The sequence below is a fragment of the Saccostrea echinata genome, unplaced genomic scaffold (assembly GCF_033153115.1).
Source record: "Saccostrea echinata isolate AGI-Se365-2 ecotype Australia unplaced genomic scaffold, CSIRO_AGI_Sech_v1 ptg000033l, whole genome shotgun sequence".
NCBI lineage: Eukaryota > Metazoa > Mollusca > Bivalvia > Ostreida > Ostreidae > Saccostrea > Saccostrea echinata.
Window position 1 is genome coordinate 23,303,175 of NW_026889782.1, and position 25,665 is coordinate 23,328,839.

General features: G+C 34.4%; 1 long non-coding RNA gene and 1 pseudogene across 1 annotated transcript in view; one reads left to right on the forward strand and one right to left on the reverse strand.

Moving 5' to 3' along the window:
- LOC133199056 (uncharacterized) overlaps positions 1-25,665 on the reverse strand; it is a 536,473-nt gene that overhangs the window by 193,076 nt on the left and 317,732 nt on the right. The window lies entirely within an intron of this gene.
- On the forward strand, positions 12,205-13,984 carry LOC133199159 (uncharacterized; annotated as a pseudogene).

Here is a 25,665-nt window from a genome sequence, read left to right on the forward strand (position 1 = left end):
AGATTTTACAGCAACTACTCATCACAGATGCTTGAAATTTTAGCACAGTCTTTGTTTAGGCATGCTATATGGTGGGATTCATTTCTGTTCGAATCCGATGTCAACTTCCTGTTTATCCGTGCGTCTGTCCGTACCAAATTTCCGTCACATTTTGCTCAGCAACTACTCAGCGCAGATGCTTGAAATTTTAGAACAGTCTTTGTTTAGGCATGCCAAATGGTGGGATTCATTTTTGTATTAATTCGATGTCAACATGAGAGTGTATATTCACATCAGAGCGGGGGTATAACTAGTGAGCATTCGCTCACAGACTTCTTGTTTTTAATGTGTTTAATTGTTTTGAGATTTTAAAATTTTCCTAACTTTGATATTTACATTAATTTTTATGCAAAAATTGTCTCTCTGAGGTATAGGTCATTTAATTATTCATAAAATTTCTATGTGGAGTTGGTGAAAGAATTTTTTCTATGTTTCGTAAGACCAGAGGTGGTTGTTGAAGCTTTAACAGGAAGCAAGTTAAAAGCCATTGACCTTAACTTCATCAAAAACCCTTATGTCTAGGTAACAGATATTCCTTGGAAGTAAAGCCAGAAATCCTGTGGGCAGTTCTTCAGCAGGTTACTGTTTTCTCATCCCAAAAACTCAAATTATCGTTCTTCACACGAGTTATCTTTTTCTTACAGCAGGTTTTGTAAAACTTCCGGTTTAAAAGCTAACGAGGAAAAGAATGTCGAAGATGACAATCTGTCTAAATTTAAAAAAAAAAATTTCTTTTTCTAAAGTGTTTGGAGGTCATCCCTCGGACAAATGTAATGTTATGCACAATAATGAATTTAAAGGTTTGACCGAAACACAAGTTTAACAATCGCTAATGATTTGATAATAAAATATGTAACTTGTAAGTGGAAACAACTCGAGATTAATCTGAAAATAGTCTCTGGAAATTGTGTGGAGCAATATTGATTGCGGCATCACATTTTCAAGATATTCTACAAAGCAGGCACGTAGTCGTAGCATCGCTTTTCAAAAGAAAGAAGGAGGGGGGGGGGATGACAAGAGGTCCAAGGGCCTTAACGGTCACTAGAGTACAATACAACAATTTAGAGGATCCATTAACTGATAAATGAAGCTTTGTTGCACGAAACCAAGAAAAATAGTATGATTAGCATCACCAGAATAATTGGTCTAGTATCTATCTGTCCTCACTATTACCATGAAGACTATTAACACCATGTTATTTTTAACCCCATATTATTACTTCTCACATTGGCCTCTACTGGCCTTTGAAGAACATTTAAAAAGATATGTTATTTTTGTCTCATTTTTATTCATCTATTATCTCCAAGTCTACCTGATCATTAAAACTATGAAAGAACTTCTTGTATTATACAATGAATATTCTTGCATAATTCTTGTATTCTATTAACCTTTCAAATACATTATTTACAGTCATTAATTATCAAAAGTGAATGGTAAAGGGGAATAACATTGCTCAGCAGAATACAAGTTAATAGAGCCCTGGCCAGGACCAGAACACTTGATTAAATGGTCAAGGTGTTCAAAATTCTTGTAAAAATACCTTTGAATATTAAAACTTTTACTCTGTTTGCTTCGAATATGCCCAGATGCATAGAAGATTTTCAAAGAAATGCATTTTCACTATATTATTAGATAAATAAAGCCCCACCCTTACAATAGAACATCTGACCCAGGGGTCATGAACTTACAATTCTGGAAAAAGCACCCTTGCTAATCATAACTATACACTAGTTTCTTTGCTTTAAAACCAGTAGTAGAAACAATATTTTGAGAGAAATTATGCATTTTCACTATATAATCAATAGAGCCCACCCCCCTTCACCAGAACCCCTGACCCAGGGGCCATGAATTTCACAATTTTGGAATAGGGATTCTTCCTTATAATAACCATGCACTTCCTTTGTTTGAATTAAAAACCAGGAGCAGAGAGAAGATTTTTGAAAGAATTTATGCATTTTCCCTATATAATCAATAGAGCCCCGCCCTAAGACCAGAACCCTTGACCCAGGGGCCATAAAAATCACAATTTCTGAGGAGGCAACCATGCTCATCATAACTATGTACTTAGTTTATTTAATATCCAGAAGAAGATTTTCAAAGAATTAATGCATTTTCACTATATATAGCAATAGAGCCCCACCCTAACACCAGAACCCCTGACCCAGGGGCCATAAAATTCACAATTTCTGAAAATGCAACCATGCTAACCATAACTATGTTCTTAGTTAGTTTATTTCATACCGAAGTGCAGAGAAGATTTTCAAAGAATTAATGCACTATATAATCAATAGAGCCCCACCAAAACCCCTGACTCAGGGGCCATGAAATTCACAATTTTGGGAGAGGCAAACATACTCATTCTAACTTTGCACTAAGTTAGTTTATTTAATACCCAGAAGAAGAGAAGAAGGCTTTCAAAGAATTAATGTATTTTCACTATATAATCAATAGAGCCCTGTCCTAACACCAGAACCCCTGACGCTGGGGCCGTGAAATTTACAATTTTGGCAGAGGCACTCTTGCTCGTCATAACTATGTACTTAGTTACTTTATTTAATACCAAGGAGCAGAGAAGAAGGCTTTCAAAGAATCAATGCATTTTCACTATATAGTTAATAGAGCTCCACCCTAACACCAAAACCCCTGACCCAGGGGCCATGAAATTCACAATTTTTGAAGAGGCACTCTTGCTCATCATAACAATATACTTAGTTACTTTATTTAATACCCAGGAGCAGAGAAGAAGACTTTCAAAGAATTATAATGCATTTTCACTATATAATCAATAGAGCCCAGCCCTAACACCAGAACCCTTGACCCTGGGGCCATGAAATTCACAATTTTGGAAGAGGCACTCTTGCTCTTCATAAGTACTTAGTTACTCTATTTAATACCTAGGAGCAGAGAAGAAGATTTTTTTCAAAGAAATAATGCACTTTCACTATATGATCTATATAGCCCCACCCTAGCACCAGAACCCCTGACCCTGGCGCCATAAATTTCACAATTTTGGTAGAGGGCTCAATGCTTATTACAATCATGCCAACGGTTTGACTGCTTGATGTCCAGGAGTAAAGAAGAAGATTTTTAAAGATTGCATTAATTTTGGTGGTTTTAGCCCCACCCCTCAGGCCCCAGGGGGGCAGGGACAATCACAATTTTTGTTCTCCTTCACCCATTGAAGCTATATGCAAAATTTGGTTGAAATTGGTAAAGCGGTTTCAGAGAACAAGCTAAAATGTTCAAATGTTAACGCACGACGCACGCCGACTGACGAAAACGGATAGCAATAGCTCACCTGAGTGACTCAGATGACCTAAAAAAATTTAGGAAAAACTGAAAACTATTTAAAAAACGAACATATTTCGTTGGGGAAAGGAGGGAGTCTTTGTTTTTCTCACTCATTATCATTAAAAGAAAATAGAATACAATACCATACTACAACAAAAGTGCGGAGGGAAAGGAGGACCTGCGAACCTGCCTTTTTTATACTAAAAAAAGCAGCAAATGATCAGTTATTCTTAAAGAGTGGGACTACGGACTTGCATATTGGAAATAAACAATAAAGATGGCCTCTCATCATTAATATGTAATATGGGAGTGGGGAATATTAATTTTTAAATAGTATTCCTGAATGACGTGCACAGTAATGTATAATATGGAAATAAAGTAGAAGGGAACCATTATTGATCATTTTCATATCGTAGTCAAACTTGAATGAACAGGATAACTACTCCAACATACAAGAAAAATGTTGAACGTAATAACTAATAAGTAATCTGCATAATTGAAAATAATCATAATTTTTTTACACTTAAATAAGAAATGATATGACTATATTTTAGAATAATGTTTTGTTATTTGCGGAAAAAATTCTTTGGTCCGGAAAAGAGGGTGTTGCAGAAACTCGTGATTATTCCCTATATCGAGAAGGACATTTAAATACCCACAACGCATGAAGAGTTATGTCTAAATATAGATAATGCTACGTAGATGACTTTATTTATACGACGGGTATGTCCAGCTTGTTATAACAAAACATTTAACATTTTACGTTTATTTCATGCATAGTTTTTTCCTAACATAGACTGGCGACCTGTAAGTAAACTTTTTTTCACATCTATGGTCACTGTCGCCATATTACACGAGAAAAGTTAGAACGATTAAAAGCACAATCAATGGCAAGTGCACCTCACACATCATTTTGAAAGATGTACTGTAGACAGCATGCTTTAATATTTTTCAATATATAAAAATGTGTCCACTTATCACGCTGTTAAAGCAATATCCAAGAAATTCCATTGAGTCATTTCAATTTAGTTGTTTCAAGTCAAATCTTAGCCACTAATTAACAGAACAATTAAGAAACGAAATGCGTATGAAAAAAATTAAATTATTTAAAGTGATGGTACTTTATTTTTTAAGACATCGCAATTAAATAATAACATTAAATATATGTCTTATTAGTTTTAGATCACAATATCAAGGAAAACAATTTAATTCTGCATGCATTTAAAATATTATCCATTAATTTTCTGACATTCTCTCCCTCTCTCTCTCAAGAGATATTACATTGTACTTCCATTATATAAGAAAAAAAAATATGCATGTATATACCAGCCATTCCAGGATTCGAACCCATTCTCAGGAAAAAGAATCTTTGCATAGAGCCCACACGCTTAACCACTAGACCAGCTCCGACAGTGAAATACAATGTGCTATTTTATGTGAACATTTTATATTTCGGATGGATAATAATTTTTATTCGATTTTTGTGATTTTCAAAAATATGCCTCTTTGAAACAAAAATCGGAAATGGCAGTTTTGAAGAAAAATCCTGTCTCTTTATGCGTATATCAAATTCATTCTGTTTCAAGGAAGCAATTTTTCAGAACAGTGGGGATTCCCTATTTGAAAAACAGAAAACTTGACTTATTTTGCTATGTGACTAATTTACATTTCATTTAATGGCAAATTGGAAGACGATATGCAGTTTCTAAATATTGTTCTACGCTGTGCTGTATATACCGTTGTATCTTAAAAAAATTAAAACCGTTTTCTGTTACTTAAAATTTTCTTTTAAAGATGTTCGCTCCTGACACTTTTGAATCCACTGCGCAACTCGAAATGTCGTTATTCGATCTAATGTCGTAAAATTTCTGATCAAGGAGCTTTCAAAGAATATAATGTTAAGACTTATTTTATTTAAACATGTTTTATAAGTAGATACTTAAAAAGCACTTATATATATTTTAAGCCAATGATCATTCTTCCGAATGCGTTTCGCGCAATTTACGACATGCACTATTGTCGTCTGTTTACAAAACATCGACGGAAGGCGAAACGTCAAAAATGGGGAAAGTTAACAAGAAGAGTTGGTTCTGCACCGCTAAGGAGAGAGAGAGAAGAGAAAAGGTATCCAAACGTTTTCGAATTCGGTCTGCGATTAGGAAAGATCATTCCTACGCGGGATGCCCAGGGCTACGTCATGCCGCTCCTCAGACTTACCCAGACATTGGTCATGTCAACGAGGACATCATTATTGACGGGGACAGTTCCTCTGAGCCGGACAACACTTGGTCCACTGGCCGCCGGATTGTGGAACTCGGGGTTCTGGCCGAAGCCCTCAAAGCCTGTGATAAGTGTGGTGTCCCACTCCATCTCCATCACACCATAGGGATTAACACTTACGGATTGGCCGCTATCTTAAAGGTAATCTTATACTTTTTTGGTTGTTTTTTTTAACAATATATGAAAATTTGTTTAGGTAGTGTATATATGTTATCTGTGTAATTTACTGCCTTTTAAATGGAAAGATTACAGGACAAGGTATAATTCAGGGTTTTAACTTCTAAGCCTCTGTTCTCAGTACCCTTGCAGAATGTAGATTAGAAATAAATAATCTGTTCTGTTCTGTGTGTTTCCTGACAGGTGTTTTAATACTGACTAGACTCCCTCTATAGCATATATACGAGGGTTGTCCGTAAAGTTTGTGGACAAGCTAAAATTTAAATAAAAGTTGTGTCAAAGATATTTATTATTAGCATATTTATAATCCTTTACTATATGTGAATTACAAAATGTAAAATTTTATTCAATTTTAAATGTATAATTACAATTATGACTTCATTATTAGACTTGGGATGGTGACCCGGAGCACGGCAAACTTTTAATTAAAAAAGTTATTTACCATTTTATACATTTCATTTGTATTTTTTTTTAAATTCCACGAAAGTTTGGATGACTTTCGCATGATGACGTTGACAGAAGTTTTAGCATCAATTCTGCAAAATTGAATGTTCAAAGTTTCGAAATGGCGGAGAAATCGAGATTAGAATCTATCAAGACAGGATCGTTGGTGTTCGAAAAAGGGACGTTTTCGGAAAAGGTGGAGCAGAGAGCAGTGATAAAATTTTGTGTAGACATCGGTAAAACACCAACAGAGACCCATACATTCCTTAAACAGTCGGGAAAACATAGTAAAGTAAGCCTTTCTTTAGTGTTTAAGTGCCACAGAAGATTTTCGAACGGAAGGGACAGTTTACAGGATGACCTCTGAGATTGCAGTCTGTAAAAAAAATGAAGCTTAATTGTGACTTGATTGACAATGATCGGCGACTAACAGTTCTATTTCCATACATAAAGTCGTTTTTATGCGGACTGAGGTATTATGATTTTTAAGATCTGAGTCAGGAAGTGTTAAATATTATTTCACGTGTGAAGCCAGAACAGTTTTTGCACATTTTTGATGACTGGTGAAAGCGACATAAGAAATGCATTGAGTTAAACGTTGAATACGTTGAGAAAAGTTAAATGGTTTTTAGCTTTTGACGTCGGGTAACGTCATGGATTTTCATTTTAGTGCTCCGGGTATGAGTGTTGTCTTTTTTATATCTGATAAAAATATAGCTATTTGTGCTTTGTCTGTGATGAAAACTTGCATATTAATGAAATGAAACATGAATTTAATGAAAATAATAGTTTCATATATTTTATTAATGTTTGTCAGTTATTATCAAGGTTGTCCACGAACTTTACGGACAACCCTCGTAAATTAGCAGTATAGTGGGCCATAGCTAGAGGCTTGTGTAGAAAAAAATCTCTCACTTTTTTATCAGTTATAACTGTATATCGTGATTTTTTATTGTGCCATATGTATGACTATCATGATTTGAAGACTAACAATATTTCATACATAATCATAAGTTCTGAAAATAATATATTTTTCCATTCATAGCTTTGAATTATAAAAAAAAATTAAATAATAAACAACCGTAACCAAACATTTAGATATATATTTTTTAAACTTATCTTAGATCGATCCCAACACTCTTTAAAAAGTATTTGGTCCATTGCATGCATATTACAACGGTGGGGGGGGGGGGGGGGGCAATATGTGCAGTGAGGGTTGGTACACATTTTCGCCAGCAACTGCCAACAACACGTACAGGATGAAAATATGTACTGTCGCAATAACATTGCATGAAATAGACACGTCTGTCAGAGTTACACTCCAATTTACATTCACAAAATTAACACCAAAAAAATCTTCAAGAATCCTTATAACCATGGGTCGACAATATGTGGAGTGAGGGTAGGCACATAAATGTCATCAGTGACAGTATGTACATGATTATTGTATAATTTTTCAGCCAGTAAAATTATAAGTTTATGAACGTCATTATGTGCAGTGAGGGTTGGTGCATAGTAATTGTCACAGACATCAATTATGTACAAATCAACAATATGCACAGTCATCCCCCCTCCCCTTTAAAGAAATGTTTCTTCAATGGGGAATATTTTTTTTATACACTATTACATTCTTAATACGCCAGCTGCTTGTTTTTATTGAAAATAAATTGTGTCAAACTTTATTTTAAAAAGTCCCTGTTATAGTATCATATACAGGTATATTGATTTTAAATCCATATTTTCATATGTCCATCCCAAAAACTAGAGTAATGTAGCACACAAAACCCAGAATAAGGAGGTAAATAAATCCAAATTTTCTATGACCTTAGAATCAAAAACTGAAGGTAGGGTTTGCTGTTCATTTTTACAGCCAAGCTAGTTGCTTGAATTGAGAGAGTCAAACATTGTGAGAATGTTTTTAAATTTTTCAGATTCCATGTAGTAATTCTAATTGCAACTACGTGAATAATGTCCCAACAGGAAAGAGGCATGGAATTCATCCTTTAAGAACTTGGGATGTAAATTCAAAACTTGGAACTGGTGAGATGTTATTTTTTATTATATGATTGAATAATTCCTAGGTCTGAGATTGGCTTAAATGCATATAAAAAGCAGTGAAAAACATGAAATATAGCTATAATTATATATGTATAAAACATATCAAGAATATCCCAAGGATTGTGGTTAGATATGGCTTTTTATCCAACTGTTGTGTGTTTTTATTCCCTTGTCAAGGCTTGGGGATCAAAACACACAACTTGTCTTGATATAAAATCATATCCAACCACACACCATGGAAGATTCTATATTTATTTTTACTGCATTGGAATAACAATACATCAGGAACTTCCTAATTGAAACAAATAATTCTTAAAAGTTAATTCAGGTGCATTCAACTTCATAACATTCAGGCACCTGTGGGGGGGGGGGGAGGGTTGCAGGGTGCCTTGCCCCCTCCCAAACCTTTTTTTTCTGAAGGTTAATTTTTTTTATTTGGTATGTAAGTGTTCATTGAAACGCTGGTCCCTCCTTTTTTTTATACGACCATCTATGACATGACCATCTATGACACGACATATTATATGTTATGGCTATCATGTCCATCCATCTGTCTGTCATATAATAAAACAGTTATTAACAGAATCACTGGTATACAATGATATTTGATTAATGATCCAATAGAGTATAATTATTTTTTCTTTAGGTTTTTTTATTCATCAGTTAAAAGTAATACATGTTCATGTACTGTTGACATTTATTTACAGCAATGATCCATGCGGGTGGAGGAGTTACCCAATTTAATAGCATTTTGGCAGCACTTAATATACATCCGATTCACCATAAGATGGTTGCCAGCAGGCAGGCAGAGGTTGGTCCAGTTATAGAAGCTATTGCAGCAGACTCGACTAAACAAAGTTTAGAAGAAGAGAGCTTACTAACAGAAAGGTAATGAATTTTTATAAAATTTCAGGAATAAAACACCAGATTTAAATCATTTCTTGTCATAGGGATTGCAAATGATTTTTATGTTGAATGACATACATGTGTATGAATTACATTTACCACCTTGTAAATATACTGGCTACATGTATGAAGGTTTCGGTATAACACATAGACCCTCATTTTTCATTAATTAATACATGTAGTTTTTAGGAATTTCATTCTTGTTCAGCTTTCGCTGATTTTGTATTGAACAGCTTAATAGGCATTCATTTACAAAGTTTTCTAATGTCCTTAATAGTTAAATATGAATTATCAATGAATTAATTACCAGGCTATTGTCCTTCGAATTAGCATAAATTTTATATGTATATATGTACTTTCTTGCAAATTGATAACATAACAGGACCACAAATAACGGCTCCTCGGATTATTTGTGAGAGGGGTGTTTCACTGTGATCTTGTGTGAAAATTTTTACAGTTATAATATGTCATATTGATATTTTTATGAAGGAAAACGGATGGAGAGAGAGAAATGTCTGCTTTTGTTGATGCGGGCTGGCAGAGAAGAGGTAGTGGAAAAGCTTACAACAGTTTATCTGGTAAGTATATTTACTAATACCTACATATATAATTATGTAGGCAGTTTGTGTTAAGGTCTTTTTGAATCTGTTTCATAGCAGGAGATCATGTACAAATTGTTCAAAGCATGGCCCCCAGGAATAAGATGGGGCCAGAATGAGGGATGAATTAGTCTTACATTGGAATATATATGAAAAAACTTTTAAAATCTTCTTATCATGCTCAAGAATAACTGAATCAAGAAAGAGTAAATTTCATGTGGACCTGAGTAAGAAATTGACTAAAATCAGGATCAAATTTTAAGAAATGCAAGTATACAGATAAAAAATTTTCTTCTCCATAACTTCAAGGCTATAGTACATGTAGTCATATTTATAACATCCCCATATTGTCTTGATTCATAGACTCTTTGGAGTTACGATGGGGCAGTTGTATAAAAGAAATGTATGTTTAAACAGGGGATACACATTGGATGAATGTAGAAGGGGTAAAATGTGATAAAATATATTATTGCTCCCATCTCTGGAATTTCCAGGGGTCCCTGTTTTATGCCAGTTGTTTTGTTTGTAGATTTTTATAGATTGATCACTGTTTGTTATCTTCATCTTGTAATTATTATGTCATTTAGGACATGCAACTATGATAGGAGCAAAGACTGGAAAAGTGCTAGATTGGAGCTGTAGAATAAAGTCATGTCGTATATGGGAACATGCTGCAAAGGAAAACCTGCCAGCAAGGCCCCACGTTTGTCAGAAAAATTGGGAAGGTATTGAAATCTGTTGTCAATTTATATGACAAAACAATAAAACCATAATTAGGCCCCTGTTAGAATTCTTGGGTGTTCTATAGTAATCACTCTGTCTGCCCATTTGTCCATCCATCTGTCAATTTTTCTGTAAACTTCTCAAGGGAAATCTCTGCGGATAGAACTGTGAAACCATGACATAATTCAACCATGCAATATTATACATTTAGCCCTTTGGGGAATATGATTTTTTACTTGGCTGAATAAATCTTTATATTTCCCTCACGATCATGCAATAACAATTGCTTATTATACAGAAACAAGCAAAAACTTTAAAATTAAACATAAACTTTCAAATTCAGCACCCCTCTCAAATTCACTTTCAATTTTAACATAAAGTTACTGAAACAATTTACAGAAGTCCCTTGGACAAATTATACACTCAGATGAAACAATCAGAAATTTTGTGACTTGAATCAGGCTGTTGTGATGTCGACTACTCTCGGGAGTTTTCATTCAATGAACGATAACTATTGCGGGAAAATGCACTAGGTTTCCGAAGAGGTTGAAAATGATGAACAGCATGAAGATGACAGGGAAATATGAAGTTTTATAGCCCTGTCATGTGATAATCTACAACCAATTAGATAACCAATTAGATAAAGCTTTGTATAGAATAATTATAGTGAGGTATAATAATATATAAATATTGATTGGGGTTGAGGACAACATTGATTGTATAAGTTCACAAGGTCCAAGTTCAAGATCAAATTACTATGCTATGATAAACATCTTCTCTATTACCTTAGGAAACATTTGCTTCATGGACATCCAAATTTTTAAATTTATTGCCTCCATATCAGTTGACCTGTATTTATTTTTATACGCCCGTCTCACAAATCTGAAAGCTTGGGGGGGGGGGGGGGGGTTGCTGCAGATGAGCATTTGTCAAGGTGTAACACAACCAGTTGAGGATCTTTAATGTAATATTTGTTATAATTAAAGCCTACACTACAGGAGATGTATAAACAAATATTATAAGGAATGGAAAAATCATTGAAATCCTTGTATCAAGGTTGACATGATTTTCTTGCACTCTAAACTGTTTATGACAATTGAACAATATTTGATGGGCGTATTTAAGCAATGAATCATTATTTTTTGAAAGATATAGTCTCATAAGTGCAACGGTGTGTGCAAACAAATTGAGTAACGTGCGTTAGCGCGTCATGAAAATATGCACACACCGTTGCAGTTATGAGACTATATCTTTCAAAAAATAATGATTCATTACTTATATTTACATTTGTTAACTCTCTGCCTTGACTGCAAATGTGATTTATATTTCAAAACCCACGTATTATCCTTGTTTAAGCTACAGTAAATGGAAGAGCCAATGTAACAGCTTCTGGTCAATGTGAGCGTGATTTTTGATTTTCACTTATGACGTTGTACTTCCTCGGCGATCAACAATTGTGACGTCAAAATCAAACGCATGCTTTAACCTTTTAATCCCCTTTCCGTGTTATGGTGTTTTGAATGCCGTAGATTTCCACACACTTTATATGCAAAATACATATGTAATGTAAATATCATGCTGTGGCGGGGCACTTTATTAGATCATTCAATTAAATGTCCATGCATGCCTTGAGCTTTGTGATTTTTGATTACCAGAACCTTTGTTTATTTTAGGGAGTTCCAAAGCCATGGAATAAGACATGGTAGTGGAAATGGTGAAGAAAGTTAAAGAAAGTGGTGTCAGAGTCGCAACCATCATTGGTGATGATGATGCAGCTACCATATCACGTTTACGACATGAAGTTGATCCCACAATAGAAAAGCAATCAGACAGGAAACATCTTAAGAAAAATCTTGCAAATCATCTCTACGCTCTGCAATAGGTACACAGGTCTCTCACCACTAAAGTTATAAAATATATTCAAAAGTGCTGGAACTACATGGTTGCTCAAAATGTTGGAAATGAGGATGGGATTTCAACTGGTCTTGATGCCATGTATAAACACCCATTTGGGGACCATTCTTCATGTGGGGATTGGTGTAGCCATCGTGAAAATCCCAATATGAACTATAAGTCACTACCCTATGGAAAGTGTTTTTCTGACTCAAAGTTACAGAGTTCTTTGTTAGATCTTTTTACCAGATATAAAGGGATCAGCAAGAAGCTAGCTCACATGGGGTCAACTCAAGCTAATGAGTCGCTTAACATGACCATTGCCTCCAAAGCTCCCAAGCGATGTCATTTCAGTGGTTCAGCAAGTCTGGGGTACCGAGTTGCTGCCGGAGTAGCACAAAAAAACATTGGACACTCTTATGTATCCAAGGTTCCAAAAACATTTTGGTAAGCTTGAGTGTAAATATCATTTTTGTTGAAAATTTGTCATTTTCCACCTTTCAAATAAGTCATATAATTATCTTATTTTATTTAAGGAATGATTTTAATAGCTAAGCGGTTTATAAAAAAGCGTAAACTGTTCCAACCCACTTTATACCGTATAAATTGGGTAGCTATTAATTTCATTCCTTATAATTTAATTTTCATTCATTTAATGTAAGAAAAAAAAAGATTGCCTTTCAAAAATGACTTCAAATTGTACAAAATTTAAATGTAACGTCAGGCGGATCGATACGTTTTTGACGCGCGTCATTGTGACGTAGGTAACCCAATTTATACGATTTAAAGTAAATTTTTTATCCAATCAAATGGCGCGTTACAATCAGAATTAAATTATTACAGGTTAACATTAGAGCAGGCTTATCCCCTGGCACCTTCACTCATAAAGTAGCTGTACTGAGGGATTTACAGCACCGAAAGCGAAAAGCCATTGCCAACACCGTAAAAGCAAAAAGAAGGAGAATGAATCTGAAAGCCCAGAGTTATTTGATATAACATGATCAATGAGAATACATTAACGTATTGACTTGAGACACATATCGTGTAGAGCAGGAAAACCTTTGTGAGTGTCTTTCAGATATTGTCTACTCTGCACACAATGCTGTAGACGATGTTGCGGCTTTGAAATCCCTAGTTCAGAGTTATTTCACACCAAGTGTTCTGAATAGCACTGACGTCAGAAGGTCATCAATCACTGTTCAAAGCGTAATAGCCTCCTACTTCTACTCATGCCAAATTAGAACAAATTTGCCTTCTCTCCAGCCCCTAGTTGCAGGAAAAATCATCAGCCAGGGTATTGCCAGAAAGATTGCTGGAAGTGGCCTTCTCTACAGTCATCTGCAGATGGCATTTAATGCTGATACCGTGAATGGTATATCTAAGTTGTGTCAGAAAAAAACTGGAAACTCGGTGAGAGTTACGAAATCCCAAAAAATTCTTAACAGTTTGAACAATTACTTTGCACAGTGTAATGAGAGCTGAAATTTTAATGAGTACATGTGTTTTCATAGTTTAAGTTTTGTTACTATAATGTTATGTAGGTTGCAGTAATTGGACTTTCCATGTTTATGTAAATCATATTATTACTATTTAGTCAAAAGGAGTGTTGTTTCGGGGGCGGTAATTGGCCGCTCCAAGTTTTATGTATTATTTACTAGTATTTTATTGAAAGGAGTGTTACATCGGGGGCGGTAATTGGCCGCTCCAAATTTTATGTCCATCATATAATAACTTGCTATTTTGTTGAAAGGAGTGTTGCATCGGGGGCGGTAATTGGCCGCTCTAGGTTTTATGTATTATTTACTAGTATTTTGTTGAAAGGAGTGTTACATAGGGGGCGGTAATTGGCCGCTCCAAATTTTATGTCCATCATATAATAACTTGCTATTTTGTTGAAAGGAGTGTTGCATCGGGGGCGGTAATTGGCCGCTCCAAGTTTTATGTATTATTTACTAGTATTTTGTTGAAAGGAGTGTTGTATCGGGGGCTTTAATTGGCCGCTCCAAATTTCATGTCCATCCTATAATAACTTGTTATTTTGTTGAAAGGAGTGTTACATCGGGGGCGGTAATTGGCCGCTCCAGGTTTTATGTATTATTTACTAGTATTTTGATGAAAGGAGTGTTGTATTAGGGGCTGTAATTGGCCGCTCCAAGTTTTTTGTATTGTTTACCTGTATTTCCTTGAAGGGAGTGTTGAATCGGGGGCGGTAACTGGGCTACTCCAAGTTTTATGTATTAATTACTAGTATTTTGTTGAAAGGAGTGCTATATCGGGGGCGGTAATTGGCCGCTCCAAATTTTATGTATTATTTACTAGTATTTTGTTGAAAGGAGTGTAATATCGGGGGCGGTAATTGGCCGCTCCAAATTTTATGTCCATCATTTAATAACTTGCTATTTTGTTAAAAGGAGTGTTACATCGGGGACGGTAATTGGCCGCTCCAAGTTTTATGTATTATATACCTGTATTTTTTTGAAGGGAGTGTTATATCGGGGGCGGTAATTGACCGCTCTAAACTGAATGTACATCCTAAAGTCACTTGTTGTTTTAATTTGTGAAAGGAGTGTAATGTCGGGGGTGGTAATTGGCTGCTCCAAATTTTATGTGCATCTTATAATCACTTGCTATTTTGTAAAAGGAGTGTAATTTTAGGTGCGGTAATTGTCTACTCTAAGTTTCATGTACATCCTATAATAACTTGCTATTTTTGTTGATAGGAGTGTTATATGGATGCGGTTAATTGATTTGTATTCATTATTTGACAGAGAATGTTTGGCTTAATATTCCACTAGCTTAGTCAACACATTGTGTTAATTAATTTAAATAAATATTTATAAATGAGAATAGTTTTTTTTGTTTGAATTCGGATTATCAAAATAATTAAAACTTGTTCTAAATGAGTGATTCTTGCCGCATTAATTGTTTGAAGTTGGATTCAGTAAAGAAATAATTTGGACTTCTTTTTGTATTCTATGACCTTTTACTTGTTTATTAATGATGTTAAATTAAATACAAGATTACATAAACAATTATAAAAAAAAAATATAAAGGTGATTTGTTTATTAATTGACATACACAGTATGTGTTACAATATAGACCTCATAATAAAGGAACAACAGAGGAAATTCGGATTAACACTTTTTTTTTAACCCAGAACACCAGAATTTTTATTGTTTACTGGAATCATCATAAAAATCCCTATACATATTCAAAGTATCAGAAAATTGACAATATTAATATTTTATTTTTAACGCATTTAAAATTGGTAGTTATTGGCTCATGTAAATTACCCCCTTTTGGGTATAAATTGGCCACAGAGTGTGTTTTATAGGGGAATGAAAATCGTATTATCGTTTTGAACTGATTAAGAATACTTGTCAAATTGAAATTATTAAATGGTTTTTATATTTTATTGATTTGACATACTTTTGGGGGGATTTAATTATGACATTGATTATTTGATGCAAATTTCAACATTTTACTTTCCATAAAACAGTACCCCCTTTGGGGCCCCATATCTGAATAATATGCACCACTTGAATATACACCACCTACATATTTTAGAACCACAATACTTATTAATTGTATTTAATGTGGTTTCTGGAGATTTTCTTATTTCAAAACTTCAGGAGCCAACATCCTTAAACTGCTACAACTTTAGGGAAAATAACAAAAAAACTGAAACACCCTCTTTGTTCTAAACCAAATACTATGAAGCTTTGTGAAGTTATGTTCTCAAAAGAATTGCGGGGATGCTTGATTTTAAAATTGACATTTTTTTCCCTTTTACTTTATGAGTTTCATAGTAAGCGAAGACTAAACCTTTATGTTAAGAATATTGTAGAAATTTGATGCCGTAATCATTCGACATAATTTGCAGAGACATTCCAAGACTATGGTCTCGCATTTTGTTTTCAATATCGTTTTTTTTTTTAACTTGGATAATATGGTATATAAATTAAGATTGTAAAACTGAAAATTTAATACATTGTATAAGAACCATGCATTTTTCCAGGGATGAACATCAGACTCACTAGTTTTAACTTTAATTCCTTAAAAATTTTAACATTTTAGACTGATTTAGTCATCCGCGACATTCGCCCTTAAACAGAAAGTTTCACGATACCTGCAATAAAGAACAGCAAACTCGTGCTAAGAACGATAACTCTAGTTTACGGGAGGAGAGTGAAGTGCTTCTTAGATCAATAAAATAAAACTGCAAATAAATCAATAAATTTCTGAAAAATAGCTGGTTATTATTTCCCAGAAGTGGTGAGAAATTTCTACCATCATTGTGTTATAAACATGATCAAGCTTTAACCTGTTTACAATAGCTCAAAAATTATAACATGTAATCTTCATACTAGACTGTACGTGTACTGAAAATGCATTCGGGGTTTGCCCAGATTTTAGCTGGTTTCCCCAAGATTTGGGCCTCCATCTCACCCATACAGTCCATCCCTGTACTCAGCGGGCGGGAGAAAAGAAACAAGCAATCTATAGATCAATTCATGCCCTAAGAAAAATTCACAAACTGATAACAAGGTGAAGCTAACGAACAGTGATCGGGTGCCATTTACCTTCCATCTCTTCCTCCCTTTGTGAAAACACCGAGGTCAAGCAAAACAAACCCTGTCTTTTACATCAAAATCTTTGAAACATTAATCTTTTTATGAATTAATTTTTAACAAGAACAGTAACCCCTTCTGATGGTTTCGAAGTCTTTATCAAATTCATTTTGTTTAGTCTGGAAAGATTAAAAAAACCAAGGATATCGCAGGATTGTTTCAAGGAATTAATTTTATTTTTATTTTAACAATCTGCTGCATAAACTTTAAATGTTCCAAGATACATTTCTTGAATATCATTTGGCTGTACATATTTGGTATCGTCATCAATAGCATTATGAGTTTTCAAATGCACGAAGTTAATATTAACATACATTGGGCGACCAAGTCCCAATTTATTATTTATGTCGTCAACTTCCTGTACAGTATCTCTGTAAAGTAGTTTTCAAAGGAGTACAGTTTACTCTCAAAAGACAGTCAGTCTTTTCTCATTGAAGCTTTTATCCCTTGCTCTTTGTCTGCCAATAGTAAGGGAATAAGCGTTTCCCTAAGATTGTGCGGAAAGTTCTGTCACATGGGGTCTTTCATCATAAGGTTTTGGGAACATAATGTTTTTACTGTTTCTTACTATTATTAATATTTTTTCTTCCTAGGAACTTTTTTGTCCGCGAGTGATCTCGGAAACTAATCATCCAATTGAGATGAAACCTTTAAAGGGTTACATAACAGGCCGTCTGGATCAAAATAAATTTGATGTCCTTACCCTAAAGGATGCGTTTGATTTTGTACGTATAGTGGGAGTTAATGTCATATGATCTATGACAAGACAATCTTCAGCTTGAAAATTCTTTGAGAAGGAAAAGAAATTTTCTAAATTCTTATCCCTTTCGTCAATTTCATTAAGATCTACATAATGAATCCTGTTGCCTTTTTTACTTGTTGTGTAGATGTGCTGAACAAAAGTCATTTTACGCGCACATGCATGCACGTGCGCGCAAAATGACCAATACACTTGATATAGTCAGAACTTTTATATTTTTTGATGAAATGCTTTGAAAATCAAAATATAAAGATATATTACTAGTCTAGATAAGGTCACATGGTCAAATTAGCATGAACTCACGCGCATACACGTGCGCTACATTCTGATTAGCTGAAACAGAAATCTCAATGCCTTCCATATTTTTTGACAAAATACTTTGATATTTAAAATCATAGGTATATATAATAAGGTTTTACAATGTGATATATTCGGTAATTCTTTCAAAAAAACACGCGCATACGCGTGTTCTTTATTTTTAATGGCTGCAACTTTTAATGGTTACAACTTCCTTCGTTTTGACAAAAGAGGTTGAAATTTAGAATGTAGATAGGTATAATGAGTTCCTACATTATACTACTGTCAAAAATGAATGTAATACAATACTTTGTAATTTATATCGTAACAAAAATTGCATTAAAGCATTAAAATAAGAATGTAACATATTTTGGTGTATTTGCACTATTCGGCTGAGAGAGATAACAGATGCGAAGCTCTGAAGATAAAAATCTTCAATCTATCCTTAATAATCACTGGTGCCAGTCAAATATATACACGATTTATAAATTCTAACTCTGTCCACGGACGTTTAAGGGGGATGATTTAACAGTAAATTTTTTGCTATTGTTTGAATATATGTATATCGGACAAGTTAAAGGAATAACGATATCAAATTGCAAATGTTCAACATCATAACAGCACACTTAGCTTAAAGAATAATCCAGACGCTTTGATCAAACAAGAACGCTAAAAAATCTTTACATGTCATGTTAAAGGAATGTAAAAGTTATGACACTTTCCCCGTCATGTCAGTTCAACTATGCTGTGACTTGACGCCATATGCTATTATAGGTAGTTCAGAGAAGTTACTACAGTTGGAACAGTTTGATATTTTACGGACAGCCTTATCCTAGCCGCGCATATAGCCTGGGAATGAATCAGTAAGTGTGTCAATTAAAATATTTAATGATTATCATGAAATGAAACGCACGTGTGACATTTCAGTTCGAATTTCCTCAACATAACTAAATACGTACGATTTGCCATTACAATAATCTAGTTATAAATAAAATTACACACATTAAACTTTAAAAATAAATACCTTAGCATAACGTAGTATTGTAAAATGCAAGTTTCCCGTAATTTACAACTATAAAACACAGTAAAGTTAACTCGAGTTAATCAACAGCATTTAAGGACCATCTCAAAATATAATATTCAATATAACAACACAACATAACTTTACATTTTTATCCCCCTCTTAAGTTTCCAGTGTCCTCACGGAAACTTAAATAACTTAATCATGAAATATTTTAAATACATTTGAATTCCTTCAAAAATAGTAATAGAAATAGAACTCTCTTTAAATATATATATATATATATATATATATATATATATATATATATATATATATATATATATAAACATTGAAACAAATTCAACAATATTAACAACTACTTCCTCCAGTTCTGTCTCCTCCTGAGTGGTGTCCTCCTCCTTAGTGTTCTTGATCTCCTTCTTGACTGTCCCTCCTCTCTAGTGTGTGTAGGTACTGGTACTGTGCAGGATGTTGTGCTAGCCGCTCCGGGGTTGGTTCGTTGGGCATCTCTTATATATATAGTATGTTTATCTAAGTCAGTTAGTCCTAGATCTAAATCACACCTCAAAAAGATATCTGACGAAGGTCTGCCCTATTGATGAGGTCTATTTGCTCCGGTATAGGGATTACCTCCCCTTCCACTTCCTCAGCCTTGCCAATCCAGTTGTCTTGGTAAAGTTGAGCAGCGCTGCTGAATGGGTTTAAAATTCTTACCTTACTATTAGCCTCTTGTATCAACTAAACAGTTTGCCATCATAACTGGATTTATCTCCAAGAAATTGATAATTGATTCTACAAGATAATGTGATGAATTATCTCCCTTTTCACTGCGTTATACAAACACATCAACAATTCTCTCACTGAGTGGAGGAATGCTGTAATTGTCTGCCAATAAGACTTTGCGCACCAATAAGGGTGATCCTATTCTGATAATTGTCAGTACTTCATGTCCTAGCTCTAAAGTATTTGCTTTCAAGTTGATCTCTGCCTCTCCTATGTCATTGTACATCAAAAAACCAATTCCAATTAACCCTTCATCTTGAATATCTGCATTAATAAACTCAAAATAAAATTCAGTGGTATGAAGTTTTATCTTGAAAAGGGCTTTTCCAAATTCAACAAGTGGATGTTCATTGACGAAAGTTAGTGGTGAATATTTTTCTAAAACTGGTCTTTCCAGTTCCGGGATTTTGTCATAAACTCTCTTGGAAATTACTGACTTCACGGCTCTCGTGTCTACGGTGAAGATTATCTTAACATTTGTAGTGTGCCCCTTAAATAGATCCCATCAGTTCTTGGCTGCTGTCTTGTTGATAGAAAGTTGTTCAGCCTGCTTAAGGCTCTCTGGCTCTGTCACTCTTTTCCTACAGGTGGGATCATCAGGTAAAATATCCTTTCCTTGATCCTGGACTCCTTTACCTTGACCCACTTCATCCCCATCTCTGTCATAATGGCCTCCTCTGCATTATGTCCCATGGAGTGACCTTGGGTCCTTCAGTCCTTAATCTCGACCTCACCTTAATCTGGGACATCCGAGCTCTCCCCTACCTGATCCTGGACTCCTTCACCTTGACCCACTTCATCCCCCATCTCTGTCATAATGGCCTTCTTTGCATTATGTCCCAAGGAGTGAACTTGGGTCCTCGAGTCCTTAATCTCGACCTCAGCTGCACTTAAGACATTATTTTCAAATAAATTATCATTACAATGACTTACTGATATATGAGAAGATCCACTTGTGAATTTAGATAGGCCCCTTTCATCACCTGGGATCTGCTCATGGCCTACTGAGCCGACCTGCTGCAGTTTAACTGTTGTGATTCTCAAGGAATAAAGTCTCTGGCGTTGATGTTGAAAGCAGTTTGATTTTCTGGTCTTGTAGATGCAGATCCTATTTGGCTTTCATCTGATCTCCTGTTCACCCTCTGTGAACAATTCTTGGAAATATGACCAGGTTGTGTAATTGTTCTGTTTGATTAAGTTTCTCAGTTTTCTTTTTATTTGTCGTCCAGTTTCCTTCTGTTTTTGCTTATGTCCCACATCATGGTCATTTTCCTGATGGTCCCTGTTGTTTGACTTCACTTGTCTTGTCCGCTGGTATCTATCACGACCTTCCTCTTGATGTGTCCCTGTGTTTGTATTCCGAGCAGCCTCAAAGTAATGCACTACATACTGAACAGCTTCCTCAATAGTGCTTGGCTCCTTGTTCAACTCTACATGTATTCTGGCATTGTAGTTATGTAGCTCCATCAGAAATATCCTTAATAGGTCCTCTTGCCTGGTCTCTAGTCCTCTCTTTGGATATGCTTTGTCATATAGGCGCTTCAATTCTGCTGCATATCCCTCGGCAGATTCTCTGTAATTTTGATTCCGACGACTGAACTGGGTCACATAGGCTTTTGTTGTCTCTATGACATCAAACCTTTCTTTCATCTCCTGAATGAGGACTAGATACTTAGAGGTTACTGAGGGTTTAAGTTGACCGTAAACAAATTCAGCAGCCATACCTTGTATTCTAAGCAGCAACTCTTGTAATTTCTCACGTTCGTCCCATTTATTCAGATTACTAACCGACTCAAATCTGTTATACCAAACCTTCGACTGCTCAGTGCCTGTAAAGGCAGGTAACTTGGCCCCAAAAGTCTTACTGTACCTTTCGTCTCTAATGATGCTGGAGGTTTTTACAGTGGAAGTACAGCTCCTGCCATCTTTATCTTCTGATGATGAGGAATCAGAACTCATCTCTCTTACATGTTTAGTACCAGAGTTATGTCTTTTTACTTTCTTTGTTGTTCTGGAATTTGGGGTCCGCAGAGAATATGTGCCACTAGGATCAAAAGCTTTATCTTGCAGATTCTTACCATTTAAATTTTGTACCATTGTCTTCATTTCGGTCATAGTTCTGGTCACTTCCTCAACTAGAGCCTTGAAAGTGCCCACGATACCTGATCTCTCCATACACCTTTCAAATGCTGCCTCATCATTTGGCTCTGACCGAGTAAGTTTCTGATCAAAAAATGGGGGTCCTGAAGTGACGGGTGCAGATCTATGACGTGTTGAATTAGGCTTATTCCTAACAGATGGAACTATAAACCTTACCTCATCCTGACTGCTATAGTCAGTCTCTGCATTTACATCTCTGGGGAAAATTGAGCTAATTATGCCTATATTACTCCTACTTACAAGAGGGGTTTGTTGAGTAGGTGGACCCTGTTTGTTTACTGTACTCATTCTATCTTTGGTATCTGTTGCTGCAGTCTGTGGACTATTTCATTCATACAGTCTTTCTGACATCTCATCATTAGTAGAATCTACATCTGTTTGAGTTTCTACTTCTCTTGAGTCTAAAGTGTAACCTGTTTCCAAGTTTTTGTACCCTCTTCTTTTTATGTGCCCTTGTTGCATACATTATGATTACCTGGGTTCGTTTCACTGGTGCTCAAGGATCCCACTTCTGACAATATATGTCACGTGCTGACGCTACACTCTGAACTGCCTGAGTCTGTCAGGATGGTGCAGTTCAAATAATGAAGTTTACATTTTTTTCCTTTATTATTTAATTTTTTTCTGACACCAGGTACTATCTAAGTACCAAAGAAACAAAATGAGTCTGCTTCAAGTTCCACAATTTATTTAGTGCAGTAGTCCCTTTTAACAAGATAATAAATTAATAGCCTCCTCAAAATAACATGAAATTAATTCCTTTGTTTCTCAATTTCTCCCAAAATAAAATCAGAACTCAAGTCAATTCACAAACACTACTTTTGTAAAGTCTGATTCAGAGATAACTCAGAATATGTGACTGTAATTAAATTACTTGCATTAATTTAATAAATTATTTGATAAAATTCCCAAACTTTTGTAAAGTCTGATTCAGAGATAACTGAGAAAATGTGACTTTTAATTAAGTTAAGTTATTCACACTAATTAACAAATGAATTGATCAATTTCCAAATTATAGAAATATGTGATCAAATCCAAATCCCTAAAAATATTTCCTAGCAATTTCAATTAGTTTTTAACCCAGTAAAATTCCAAATGAATAAATAAACTTGCATATTAAAAAATTATGCTACTAAACCCCACTTGCTTCTTTAACTGAAGACTAACTGAAAATTAACGGATTCGTATTATTTATACCCTGTTAAAATCCGTTTAACCAATTTACTCTAAAAATTCGAATACTTAGAACAGATTTCGTTTACAGTAAACGGGAAATGTCTCGTGCAACACAGTTATTAAAACTTTCAAACAAATAAAATTATACAATTTAAATACTACTTTTTATTCAATATCTCATGTATAAAGATAAAAATATTATTTTGTTTACTTACATTGTCACGTCATGAAATTCACAAAGGGCATGAATATTAATAGGGGTGAAATCTAAAAACAGCAGTTTGACCCAAAGTAAAGGTCAACCTATGAACTACAAAAAAATAGTAGCTGACAACTTCTTTCAAAAAGTGTACAAATAGTGGAATTAATACAATGCATACACCCTAACAATACAAGAAATGCATCATATAGCCTGGGAATGAATCAGTAAGTGTGTCAATTAAAATACTTGATGATTATCATGAAATGAAACGCACGTGTGACATTTCAGTTCGAATTTCCTCAACATAACGATTGATTGATTATTATTGTTTAACGCCGAGTCAGCAATATTTCAGCCATATTTCGACGATTAATTTAATGTAGTCCGATCCTCAGGTTTTAAAAATCAGCTTTTCAGTAATTGAAAATGCTCACAAAAATGTCTGTGATTTCACATAGTAACGTGAATTTACCCATGGAATTTCTTCAAAGTTCATCATTATAGTTAATCCTATTATATAGGGAAAATTATCAAATCTCAAATATATTTTCAGGAAATCCGAATAAAAACACCTGTTATGCATTTTCTAATTAAAAACTGATCAACAAATATAATTTAGGAAAGAACAATATAGGTATCCAGGCATTTGGAGAGAATTGCATCTTTTTTATGCTTGTACAGTATTTTAGTTCTTCTTTCTACTTCACTTGCCATATAATACATAGTGTACAAAGCTTGTGCTATCATTGCTAGACATCACATATCACATCTAATTTCATATCATGCTAATAAGCAGTGGTATCTAATGCTAGACTAAAGGAAATTCGATTTCTCTAAAAATGAATTCATTTTTTATTCTTTTATGGGGTACAAATGCCAACTTTATACAAGACCGTTTCTAAGACTTCAAAGAACCTTAAATGATATGAAGATGCATAAAATGAAAATTGTTGCACGAAAAGATCTCAATTTCAAGCTTCATTTTGAGCTTTTTTTAAAAAAATAATAAATTTAAGAGTTATCCTTCCTGGCTGAGGATCGGATATCCTTAAGTGTATATGCCTATTTATGAAGTTTTGGTTTTCTCTGGCGGCCCCCAGTTAGCCTACTCTTTTTCGAAAACCAGAGAAACGATCTTTTAGTGCCAAAGGGGTTGTTTTCCTTGACACGGGGCACCATTTAACGTCCCATCCGACGGACTCAGAATTTAAAAATATGTAATCAGTTAAAATATATACAGTAAAAATCAGTTTTATGTAAAAATTCTAAAATTGTATAAACATTTATATTTGTAAAAAGTTTATGCATCGTTTGTACATTACTAAAAAGTCTACTTCGAGTAGGAGAGAAATCGGTACATTCCAAAAGATTATGATTGATAGTTAATGGACATTCGCATGATATACATTCTGTTTGCAATTCTCGAGTAAGTAAATATTCATGTGTTAATTTTGAATGACCAATACGTATTCTGGAAATAATCACTTTGTTTTGACGTTTCAAGTCGAAATCAGATGATTTGTTGACTTTGTTTTCTATAGCATAAAGCTTACTTGTATCACAAAATTCCCAATAAATTTGCCAGAGTGAATTTACATAAAGTTTAACAAAATTTTTCATAAATACGCAAGATACATATGCCATTACAATAATCTAGTAATAAATAAAATTAAACACATTAAACTTTTAAAATAAGTACCTGAGCATAACGTAGTATTGTACAATGCAAGTTTCCCGTAATTTACAACTATAAAACACAGTAAAATTAACTCGAGTCAATCAATAGCATCTAGGGACCATCTCAAAATATAATTTTCAATATAACAATACAACATAACTTTACATTATTTTTCAATATAATAGAAAAAAACAATATAATTATTGGTATTCCCATGTGTTTTTTAAGCAGATGCTTAGTTCATCATTCATTAAGAAATACAATGAGAAATTCAAATTCGCTCTCTATGTTTAAACAAATTTTGAACACTTTTACATACATAAAATACTATTAGGGAACTGGTACCTTTGCTGAAATAAAAAAAAAACAGCGGGTGGTATTTGTTCATTTTACACACTTCTATTTTTATAAATGTATCACAACCCTGCTAGAGATGCGTGTGCTTGTCGCAAAGCCACTGGGGTGGACTATTGGTAATAAGATAAAGCCACCTTACGATTTGCAGACATTTATTTCTCGTTAGGTCGGAAAAGGACAACGTCCC